General features: G+C 39.2%; 1 protein-coding gene across 1 annotated transcript in view; it reads left to right on the top strand.

Annotated features, from left to right (window-relative positions):
- The window catches only part of Vwa8 (von Willebrand factor A domain containing 8), a 360850-nt gene that overhangs the window by 325490 nt on the left and 22703 nt on the right, over positions 1 to 12657 (top strand). The gene's annotated exons all lie outside the window — the stretch shown is intronic.

Raw genomic sequence — 12657 nt, 5'->3', positions numbered from 1 at the left:
TATTTAATCACTGTAATAATAATGAATAACTTTACAAGTGTTATTTTCTGTATTTTATAGTTGGAAAATTAAGATAGTTATCTAAATACATTATTTTCATAATCCTATGAAATATAGATATTTTGTCCCCACTTTATAAATAGGGAAACCAATGATTAGAAAAATAGCATAACTTTTCCTAAATTATATGGCCAGAGAAGCAGGCGTCTGAGCCAAAAGCTCAGGTTCCTCTTATGTGTTGTAATTGTTACCCTCTTCAACTTCCACAGTTGCATAAACAGTATATATTTACCTATTATGTAGAAAATATCTTGCATTATTATCCAAATGCTAATACATTTTCAAATGCTTCTCTTAATTGAATTTTTATTTTAATCTATAGAGGAATTATTCTCAGGTCGGACTTCAAGTCCTCAATTTAGGAAGGTAGGGTCACTTAAAAACACAGCTGCTGGCCCAAAGGACAGGGTTTTCTAAGAATATGAAACTTCAGGTTATAACTTGAACAAGAAGGTTTTGATTTGTCCCGTTCTTGCCATGTTTGCTCTGCTTGACTAAAACCTTCCAGCATCTTTGAGATTGCTGTGTAATCCCAATAACATGAGTATTTTCTTGGTGAGCAACACAAAGTCTGACCAGAAACTAGCAAATTAGCATTTGTGATGACTTTCTAAGCCAGGTGGCTGGGTTGAGATTTAAGGAGCAGGAAATGCCTCTGCCACCTTTGTTGATATAAGCTTCAACACATGCTTGTGCTGTAGTGTGTGTGTGTCACTGTTCTCCAGTTAGATAGCTACCGTGCCTTTTTTTGGCCTCTTAACTATTCCATATTTACGTATATCATGAAGTCTTAGCTATTGAAACTGTTTTGAACTTATACCAAGAATTTTCTCATTAAAATAATAGAGTCAAATATACTTGGTTCAAAATCTTGATCTCTGTAGCATTCCCTAATAAAAGAAAGCACGCATTCCCACAAAAGGCCACTGATTTTAATCATAGTGCCAATGTCTTTCTAATCTATAATCAGTAATTTCCTTCTCAGTCTAAACTAAATTAGCTGTTCTCTGCTTGGTTTGGCTAGCTCGGTATCTCTTCTTATCAACCAATAATCATTTCTTTTATTCCTCCAGTATTTCAGAATGAACTTTTGTTGAGATAAATAGGGTCTTGAACACTGACCATGTGGCATGCCCTATCCTTGGCATTTATGGAACAAACACTGATAAGCTATTGTCCCTGGACTAAGAAAGTTTTAGTCTCAAGGGCAGAGAAGACAGACACCAATATAGATTGTTTCAGTTTAATACCATAAGTGGCTAGAGGGAAGGAAACATAAAATAGAGCTAAAGCCCAGAGGAAAGACAGATGAGCCAGTTCTGACCAGAGAGAGGCATCTCAGCAGAACATACAGCAGAACGCACCACAGCTGTGAGCTGGGGCAGGAGGGACACTGCCCAGTGTGAACTACAGATGAGCACAGGAAGCTGAAGGAGGTCCGTGCAGAGTGAGGACCTTAGGTTCCTCCTGAGTACTTTCCTCATGTGGAGACAGAAAGCATTTTATCATTTATTTTGCTTAGTCTGTAAAAACCATTTCATTCAGTGACATTTTTGTAGATCTGTTTTGCCTTCAATGACTAAGCTTCTAGGGGAAAGGATAGACGTGTGGTTGTATCAGAAGACATAATATGGTAAATGACACAGAGGTACACAAAGTGCTAGGAGCACGTAGACAAATGTGTGAGTCATCTCTGACCTGGACAGTTGGAGAGAAACTCACAGGAAGTGTCACTGGAGCTGTCACAGGAAGGACGGACTTGGTCTCCACTGGTAACTCTCTCCTAAGGACAATGGAACATGGACAGCATTGCCAGCCCTTCTCAAAACTTCTATGGGAAGGAGCCAGCCTTTTAAATCCAGTCTGGAATAATACTTTTGTAATATACACTAGAAATGAATTACTGAAAAGAATCGCATAGAGAATGTAAGCCCAATTGTTTTATAAATATTACATTTTTTTTTTATTGGTACTGGGGATCGAACTCACCACTGCATGCTTCCAAGGCAGGCGCTTATGCCGCTGAGCTAAATCCCCAGCCCATAAATATTACATTTAACAAATATACAATGTCTTTGTCAATTGCATACATGTTTCTAAATACTGACTGTTGATTTCTGTTACTTATTGCATCACCGATTGGTTGCAAGTGTTTAGGGACTAAAGACAGTTTGTGAAGCAATAGTCTAGATAGAAAAAACCTCAGACGAAAAAATGAATGTTTGCATGCCAGGCAGTTTGGAGACTTGCGGAGTCCAGGGTGACAGGAGTTCCTAACTTGAGGATGGGCTTGTGGCAGTCAGTAGTGGGAGAGAAAACCAAAAACAACGTGAATCCCAAAAGGCCCGGGACACCGTGCTGAGGAGGCGGGCTGTAACCTGTAACCACTGAGCCACAAGAGTACTTGAGAAAAAGGGGTGTCTCCTTTAGAGTGTGTCATATTCAGAGAGAGAGAGAGTCTCAGAAAACACAGAAGCAGAAACAAGAAATCAAATCGTAGAATTGTATCAGTTTTTCAGATGAGGAATGATTAGAACCCGAAACAGTATTTAAAGTAAAAATTTCAAGAAGCAGTTTAGAAGTAGAACAGTAACTGCCTGAATGTGGGGTGTAGGGCACTAAAGATTTCAAGTCCTAGAGGACAAAAATAGGGAGCGTAGGTAGAGGAATGACTTGGGAAGAAAGCAAACACTAGCTGTGGCTGTTCCTGTGTTTTCTCGTTACCAGACACTCACAGGTAAAAATCTGAAGTTTTTCAGATGTGAACCTGCAGTTCGGGAGCAAGGTTAGGACCAGCCAGACTCACATGTCTGTGTGGATGTCTGCACCGTTCTGATCATTTGCACTTCAAGCTAACAATGTTGTGTTGACTAAGACAAGACTAGAGAGAGAGCAGAGAAGGGAGAAGGGCACAGACAGCCACATCAAGGATGACTAAACTTCAGGGGAGAGCAGCAAAGGGCCGGCCATTCTTAGACAGAAATGACTCATCTCAGCATAGGGTGTTACCGGGCCTGCGAGGACAGTTTTGACATAGGACAACTTGGAAATAATGGCCTGACTTCCAGATTACATAAGCGTGGTTGTCTAACCTTGTCTTTGCCACATGACCATTAAAATAGCAAAAGGTTATAAACGGTTAAACCCCACGTGATGGGAGGAGTTAGGAAAGGGTGCAGTGACATGCAAGAATGTTTTCCAAATACTGGTACAATGCAGTGGCACTCCTATGAAATACAATTTGGTAACCTCTCTAAATACAGTGTTACTAGCAAGTAAGTGCATGCTTCCTAAAAGAATCTAGGAGATGTGAGAACCCTTATTAGAGAGGCAGGGAAAAAGCAGAACAATCACCTGACCTCTAGTTTGTCAGTGCCACCTGCGGAGGAGGAGGAAGGTGGAGAGGGTTAGGTGTCACTCAGCAGTAGCCACAGGCAGAACTGAAAGGGGAGGAGCTCTGGGAAGGGCAGCAGATACTCTAGCTTGCCCTTGGCTTTAAAGACCAAGTCAAACAAAAGCCAAATGCTAAACGCAGGCACCATTCCAGTGGCTTTTCCAAACAAAATAAGAAATGACATGGAGATGAAGTCTTTGGGCTGGGAATGTCCACAGCTCCAACTCCTACAGCTCCAGCTCCTTCTCCGTGGAGTTCTTGGGCTGGAGATGTAGATTTAGTTCAACTACTACCAACAGTGTTATGGCTTATATCTGCATAGCCCCGAAGCCTCACAGGTGATTGGACCGTGGAGTGATTATCAGTGAATTACTCTACTGATGAGTTTATAGCTAAACATGGGATAAAGCCTCGTCAAAAGAAGTGGGTCACTAGGGACTTGGAAATGTCTGTCTCCTTCTCTCCTCTTGAGACCTCTTTCTCTCTTTCTGTCTCCCTCCTTGCCTGCCTGCCTGTCTCTGTCTCGGTCTCTCTCCCTCTTCCCACCACCATGCCATGAGTTGTTCCTCCTCTGCCATACTGCTCTGTCTTAGACCAAGCTGATTACGGACTGAGATGTGAGCCAAAAAAAAACCCTCTCCTTTAATTTATAGGTGTCAGGTATTGTCTCAGCAACAAGACAGTATCTAAGACAACCATTTTACAATCCTCAAAGGAGAATCTTAATAATAGGAAATAAATGCAAGCAATGGTAATCTGTACAGTCTATTCCTGAGCAGTTTTATGTAACTATATCATCATTCAAAAATAGACACAGGAAAAGAGAAATAACCATAGACCTATGAAAACATTCTGGATTGAGGTAGAGTAACAAGATGTAGAAGATGCTGGGCTAGAATATTTCCTTCAGAAAACAAGATGTTACATATAGTAATACAGTAAGTACGTGCTCACGAAACACATGCCAAGTGAGCACATGTTTCCCAAGGACAGTCCACCAAAAAAGATGCACAGGAGCAGTTAAAGTAAAAAACTATACTGAGCTGAAGCCTTAAGTTTGTAAATTAAAAGAAAATCCCTGAGTCCCAGGCAAAACTAAAGCAGGGATGAGCACCTCACTACAGCCTGGCCCTAAAGAACACAGCCAAAGTATGTACAGGCAGATTAAAAACAAGCTATTGGCATGGGACGAAAGCCTAACCCAACATTAGTTGCCCCAGAAACACCGAATGTGAAGACAGAAGACTGTCTGCAGGATTCTGAGGGAAAAAGTTACGGCCCAAAGAATTTTACATTCACACAATGTGCAAAGATACAAAGAGATATTTTCAGATACTCAGACACTTCAATATGGCACGTGTGTACCATTCTGAAGAGAAGTGTGAAGTAAATATGCGTGCACGCCGTGCTCAAACATACATGCACACGTGTACACATGCCAATTAAATGGAATTCCTTAAGAATGGGAACCTTGTGGTATGAAAGAAGTAACAATAAGCATTGAAAGCAGGCAAATACAGAATCAGGACTAAATACCTGTGGCAAATGAGTTTAAGAAGAAACTTAAATACCAAGAATGATACTTTTGAATGATATTGGCAGAAAAATGACAGACTCCAAAAATTAAAAGGAAGCGCTTTATGAGCTGAGTTCAGTGGTGATACCGTCCAAGTGTGCCTGAGCCAGGGGCTGCAGGGAGTTATAAAGTAGCAAGCCGCAAGGGTCAGGGTCAGGGTCTTAGGATCAGTTTGTCCCCATGAAAGAAACCAGGGAGGCAGGGAGGGGTTCCATGGTGGGTGTGTTACAAGGTTGCAACTTAACTGGCAATTACACAAGTTTTACAGGAAGAGAGCAAGTTATAATAAGTGCAGCGCATTTTGATTTTTAGCTTATAACATTGAAAACATATACAATATGTAAAACTATGCATTTAATAGTGAACAATCTAAATTCTCATATTCTTAAAAAAGATTTTAATTTTTTTTTTTTTTTTGGTTTTAGTGAAGCTGGCATAGAGGAGGAATAGAAGGAAAGAAACGTATTATAATTCACATATATAAGAGGCAAATTTCTTTCTTTTTGGGTACATTTTATATAGAGAGAATTTGTACCTGTACATGATATAACAATTCTTTTTCCCCATCCCCCTCTTCTCCCTTCAATCCCGCTTCCCTCTTTATTTATAATATCTTTATTTTCATTTTTCTTCTGTGCTCTTTTTTCTTGTCCTTTCCTTTACTCCTTGCCTTCCCTTATTCCTTTATTTTTTTAATTAATTGAGTTTATTGGTACTTTTAGGTATACATAGTGATCACACTCATCAGAGGGAACTTATGCTTGTACACGATGTATCTTGACTCTTTTTTTTGCTCGTTACCTTCCTCTCCCTTCAACCTCTCTTCCCCTCCCTATTTATGAAATCTTACATTCCATTTTTTCCCATTTTTTCCCTTCCTTCCTTCCCCCTCCACCTCTCGAGTTCCCCTTCCCACTTGAACATTGTCTTCTATTTTACAATATCAGTTATATATTTTAGTCCTTATTTATATTTTTGGTTTCTCTTGGTAGAGAAACAATGCAATATTTACACATGTGTGTCCGTTTCATTTCACTTTAAGGTTATGGTCTCAAGGTGCATCCATTCAGCTATAAGTATCTCAATATTACCCTTCTTTCTGATAGAGTAGTACTCCACTGTAAGAAAAAACTCACATCTTCTTTATCTATCCATCAGTTGATGGGCGTTTGGGTTGTTTTCAAGTTTTGTCTATTACAAACTCTGCCACTATAAACATGAGTGTGCATGTATCACTGAAGTATGATACTTTTCTTTTGGAAAGGTACCAAGAAAGGCCTAGCTGGATCAAAAGAGGCCTCTCATGCTGCTTTTTTTTTTTTTCCCTGAAATTGCCACACTGATTGCCACAGCAGTTACACCAGTCTGCCCTTCCACCAACACTGGAGAAGGGTCCCTTTTCCCCCGCACTCCCTGGGTTTGCCTTTGGTGAGCTAGAAGTCTGGGGCTGCATCTTTTTAAAATGTCTGCTCATTTTCTACTCATTTTGCTAATTTGATCCCTGGGTTGATGCTTATACATTGCCTATGGCAAATAGCTTTTTAGCAAGTATTTAGAACTCTTACGAAATGTCAGCTCAGAGGTATCCCACAAATGCCACGCTTTTGAGTTTTGAGTCTGTTGCAAGATCCTACCTCTTTAGTTTATTGACGATGAGAAGTTGCTGCCTGCTTAGTCCCCTCCCCCCCCAATTCTTTGGCGCTGGCCAATAGGGATTTTTGGGGGGGAGGGATTGTTTTTGGTTTTTTGTTGTTGTGGTTGTTGTTCTTGACATTTAGGCAATCTCACTCTAGGTATACCAGGAAGAACAACCAGTTAGAACAATTATGTCAGTTTGGCTAAAATGGTACAATCAAGAGTAACAGTAATATCAGACACAGCGTAGAAAATGACAGACTGAGGTAGGTATTAATTTGCCATCCTTAGCTGCATGAACTAGATTTGTGGTTATATAACAAAATCTAAACAAACTAGAAAATTATATGTAGTAAACAGGTTCTCAATATGCCAATTTTACCCGCTGGAGAAAATTTAAAAGGAGTTGGGGGAGAAATTAGAGAATGTTATGGCTTATACATTGTGTCAACTTGAGAAGTTTTAATTGAGAGACTCAGCAGGGAGCCAGGTTCTTACTTTGTGAATACCCTCATCCTGTGCAAGCGGAGGGCGCAGATTTTGTGAGTGCTGCACCACCTGAAGTGAGAGGAGGCCTGTGTACAATATACGGAAGGACAAGAGCCTTCCTCTTCCTCAGTTTTTGCTCTGGCTGCTTTTGCTGGCTGCTTCCTTGAAGTCCTGCCCCTGTGCCATGCCACCCAGCCTGGGAGCCAGCTGGTTATGCAGTGAAATTTCCACAACAGTGAGCTAAGTAAACCTTTCCTTGCTTCACTCTGGGCATCAGGTATTTTTGTCTCAGCAATCAGAAAAAAGTAACCATGACAGAGAAATAGAAGATAAAGAGATTAGAAGCAAATCTGGAAAACAAAGATCACACAAACTTGGGGAAACTAGGGAAGAAAACAGGAAAAAAAGCAAGAAGAAAGAAATAAAAAACAAAACAGAACAACAACTAAAGAATTTGAGACCATGTTCCCATGCACATAAAAAATAGAATAATCAAAAAAAGAACAAAAGAAAAGAGATAAACAAACAAAAAGAAAATAAGATAAAAATGACTGCTTCAATGTGTGTCTCTCTCATTACGTAGACAAAATGGGTTAATCCCAGCAAGCCAGCTACAGTTTTACAGTGGGATAGTGGATAATCACAGCAAGCCTCCACCTTTAGTTCACGGAAGTTCAGGCTGGCTGTGAACCTAGAACCAGGCCTGTTCAGCCTGCAGCCGTCCTCCTGCAGACTTGAACTTGGCTCCCTGACTGTGACCCTGGGAGCTGCTAGGTGAAGCCAGCAGTGGCTCTGGGTTCCAAGTTCAGCTGGCCTCTCTCCAAGGTGGCTTGCATCCAATTGTCTTTCCCTGGGGTACATCTGAACCTGAATAACTCACCAGCCACTGAAGTCTGCTGCGTCTGCTGTTCCATTTCACAAGCCTGTTTCTCCATCGAGGCCTCTGGGGTGATCAGTGGTCATCACACATCTGCAGGTTTAAGCTGCTTCTCCCGAGCAGTGAATCTAGGCTCATAGAAAAACACTGCCTGCCACTTTCCCCTTCTTCGCTGAAGTCTCTCTTCGCCCTCCCTTGGGCTTCAGTTCTCGCTTCAAATTCTTTCACCTCCCTGTTTCTTCTCCTCTTTGTATAGCTATATTCCAGTGTCTGAGTACCAAATCTTAGAGAGACTCTTTCTCTGCTGCGCACCACTCTGGAAGCCTCCTTCATTCTTAAAAAAGACCAAAAAAATATAAATTCAACCTTTTTTAAAAAAATATATAGTTAACCATGGCAGCACTTTTAAATGCATTTCTTACAAATCACAGGTTTTTATAAAGTTTCCTTTATTTGCTGTGTGAAGAGCAGACTGTTATGGTTTGTATTAGACGCCACCCCCACCCTACATGTGCCCAAAACCTCATGTACTCATTCATAGAAGGCTTTTCGGAGGCGATAGTATCATGAGGGTTGATGTTTATCAGTGGATTAGTACACTGATAAATCTATAGCTAAGCCTGATTTGAGAAGGTGGAGCCTGGTTGGAGAAAGTGGATCACTGAAGGTGTGGGCTGGAAGGATTTATCTCCCTTCCTCACTTCTCTCCTGTTCTCTACTTCCTACCCGCCATGCCATGAGCAATTTTCCTCTGGCATTCCCTTCTGTGATTCCATTCTGCTCTGCCCTCTGCCTTGGAGCCAGCCAGCTGTGGACTGGAACCCCTACAAAGTATTCACCAAAATAAACTTTCCTCTTTTAAATTGTAGGTTTCAGTTATTGTATCTCAACTATGAGACAGTAACTAAGAGAGAGGCAAAGGTGAGAACAGGGACATCAGTGGGAGGCTACCTGGTCTAGAAGACCTGCAACTGGACTGGGTGTGAATGTAACGGGAGTCAAGAATGTCTCCTGTGGGTGTCCTAAACAGTTAGAAGAGTGGAGTTGTTCATTGCCTTTTCCTGAAATGATAAGGACCTACACACAACAGATTATTAGGGGTAGAATCTAAGGTTTTGAGTTTGTTAAACAGTTTAAAATCCCTGTTGTAGACATACCATCAATATGTATACTTACCAGCTCCTTTGAGATACGACATATTTAATTCTTAAAGGAAAGCCCTAAAATTGTTTATGTTCATGCAGAAATAGTGCCAAGTGACAGTAAACTGTACAGACATTCTTCTAATGAAAATCATCTTTGCTAAGTACATGAATCACCATTTTCCCTTGCAATGGGGATGTTACTTAAAAAAAAACAAAAGGAGAACAAAAAAGGGCCATGCCTATAACCTCAGCTACTCATGAGCAGCAGGGAGGAGGGCTGCAAGTTTGACACCAGCCTGAAGAGTTTAGTAAGACATCTCAAAATTTACAAAGAGGGGCAACAGGAGTTGTGATGTATCTCAGTAGCAGAATGCCCCTGGCGTCCATCCCCAGTAATACAGTAAAAGAGGAAGAGAAGCATGGGGGTAGGGGAAAAAGCCAGAGGGAGAAGAAGAGGAAAAGAGAGAGAGAGAGAGAGAGAGAGAGAGAGAGAGAGAGAGAGAGAGAGAGAGAGACCCTTAGAATAATAAGGCCATATTGTTTCTTTGCAATATTCTGTCACTGTTGAGAACCTAATGTATATTTAGTAATGCATTTTAATGACTATGTCAAAATATTGAAAACCACAAAGTAAAACTGTGTTTCTACTTGTCAATAATTTATAAATATAATATGTGAACATTTTCCTTAATCTAGCAAATAGTCTTTGTTTGAATGGTGCAGATTAGAGCATAAAAAGTCCATGTTGATGGCATGTGAAGGGATGTGATAAAATAATACGTTAAAATAATGGAAGCTAATGCGAAATAGGAAAAAGCACTGTTCCCAGGGAATCTTTAAATGTTCCTTCAGTTATTTATTGATCTGTTTTTCTACATGCTTTATTCTATAGTCTGTTTATACCTTCTATAAAAATTGCTACTTTCATTTTCTAATTTCTTCTAAAGGAGTAATAGAAAATTATCTGATTGTAGACTTTCTAGGGACAGGAAATCTTATTAAATTATAACCCAAATAAGAGGAGCATTGAGACAAATCAGAATGCTTTAAGTACTAAAATCACAAGATAGTATCACAAACCACAAGATAATTGGTTTGGTCCAGTGTATTCATTCTGACACCCTCGGTGGTATACACGGGTTTCTGTGTATGTGCTTGTGTATATACATGCACTTTCTGGTTAACCAGGGTTTCCCAAAAACTGAATTAAACAGAATAGCTCATTCTCTGAGCATTTTGGTTAGTCTTAAGTATTCCTTACATAAAAGCACTAAAATGATATTTCTTCTTAGAAAATCTGTAACTTAGATTTCTTAGCAGTACAGCCTAGCTTTACACAGGCATTCTCATTAGTATGAATTTATCATATAATATGAAACAGATGGGCATATTTACAAGACTACTTTAGTTCTGCAATAGGATTATATGATTAAAAAAGGTATTTGGCCCCTTGTTACAAGGAAAAGCATTCGTTTAAATACAGTGGTAACTTACTATTTCAAGAAGTATTTCAAGGAGCCCCATAAAATACAGAAGTCTGAGTCCAAAATAATAAATGTTTCTGTTTATCCTTTAGTAACTGTTTTAAGTGTTTCCTTTCCAGCCCATGCCCATCAAGAGCATCCATTGTGATAGGGCATTTCCTGTTTTGAATTTATGAGTGTTAGCTTGCTAGACGATAGAAAATAAATTATCTTAACATATTTCTCTGCAAGTTGCATATATAAGAACTAATGAACAGTGCTATCGTTATTAAAATGCCTTTGTGCCCAGTAACTCTGGTTTAAAGGTTGATACATACTTGGGCTTCTCAAAGCAAAAGCTACTGGTCCTAAAAGTAGGACAGACAAACAATACCAAAAATAATACATTTATCTGAGAATAAAAATGAAGAGAGCATACTATACATCCACTAGATTGTCTGAAAAAACTTTTATCAATATCAGGTATTTGTAGGTCTATAAGTAAACGAAATCCTTGAACATTGCTCAGGGAAATATAAATTGGAAAAACCACTTCAAGAAATTGCTACAGTTTCTGCTGAAGCTGAACATATCCATACTTTGTGACCCAGCATTTCCACCCCACAAAATACATATCTGTTCCGAAAGGCATGGGTATGTTCATGGTGATATTACTCATAATAGGCCCTAACTTAAAATGACAGAATTGTAAAAATGATAAATTGTGAGAATCATTTGGCGGAATACTGTTGCAGCAATAAAAGAATAAAATGCTGTTGCCTGCCACATGGAAAACCTTTCACAAGGATAATGTTGAGCAAAGAAGCCAGAGATAAAAGAATATTTCTATAAACAAGCAAACTTACTCAGTGATAAGAGAGTTTGGGATAGGGGCCGCCTTTGGCAGTAGGGAAGTAAAAGTCCAGAACAAGACACTTAGAGGTTTTGGAGGTGCTGGTTGTTTAAAATCCTGTATTCACTTTATAACAGCTCACTCAGATCTGTACTTAAAATGTATGAACTTTATTACATTGTACTTGAATTTGAAACTTGAGCAAAAAGAAAAAGACAAGCGTTGCAGATTTACTGCAGGGAAAAAGCATATATTTCTCTTTCACTTGCAGCACAAATTTTGCCAAGTTCTTTTCCTTTATTAGCATGTGTATTAGGAACAGTCTTCATACTAGACAATGCTTAAGCATGATAACCATTATAAGAAAGGAAATAAAGAGGAGCATATTTTAAATTCTGTAGCCAGCAATAAGAAACACATGTCCTAAATAGGAACCTCTTTTGACATTTTTACAAAGTGTTAATTACCAGCATAGATACCAAGAGAAAAATTCCACAGTGCTGTTGGGCTTGTGTAACAAAGTTTCACTAGGCCGCAGCACTTCAACTCAGCTCAAGTATTCATTTTTAAGAGGAATTTGTATTGGAATAAAATTATATGATGTGTTAGGCACCAGATGTGCCATTGTTATTAAGCATTGACTTTTTTAAATTTCATGAACACATTGACAAGACAATGGCCCTGAGGACTCCCTACCAAATCTTACTGGATGTTACATAGCTTGCTTTCACTACTGCAGTAGCTAGACATTAATTTCAGAGTTTTTTTTTTTAATTTGATCACAACTGTAGTAGAAATCAATTTAAATTCCATCTTCTTAGCACAGAAAAAATACAAGATATGAAAACACTAACTATAATTTCACCAACCTCCCATATTTTTTTGTTTGTGAAAACAGAATATAGGGGCTGGGGATTTAGCTCAGAGGCATAAGCACCTGCCTTGCAAGCAGGCAGTGGTGAGTTCGATCCCTGGTACCGATAAAAAAGAAAAAGACAAGAAAAAAAAAAAAAACAGAATATAGAGTATCTTATAATCTCATTTGTATGCATAAAATGCTTGTTAGCTATTTTTCCCAGGTCTTAATGTAAATATAGTCATTAACTGTGATACACGTCCTCTGACTGGAATATTACAGTTCTTTATCATTTAATTATCCCCTTAG

The sequence above is a fragment of the Cavia porcellus genome, unplaced genomic scaffold (assembly GCF_034190915.1).
Source record: "Cavia porcellus strain 051 isolate PalLab524CR breed Dunkin Hartley unplaced genomic scaffold, mCavPor4.1 scaffold_21, whole genome shotgun sequence".
Classification (NCBI taxonomy): domain Eukaryota; kingdom Metazoa; phylum Chordata; class Mammalia; order Rodentia; family Caviidae; genus Cavia; species Cavia porcellus.
Note: the sequence above shows the minus strand (reverse complement) of the source record. Positions and strands in the feature narration are given on the sequence as shown.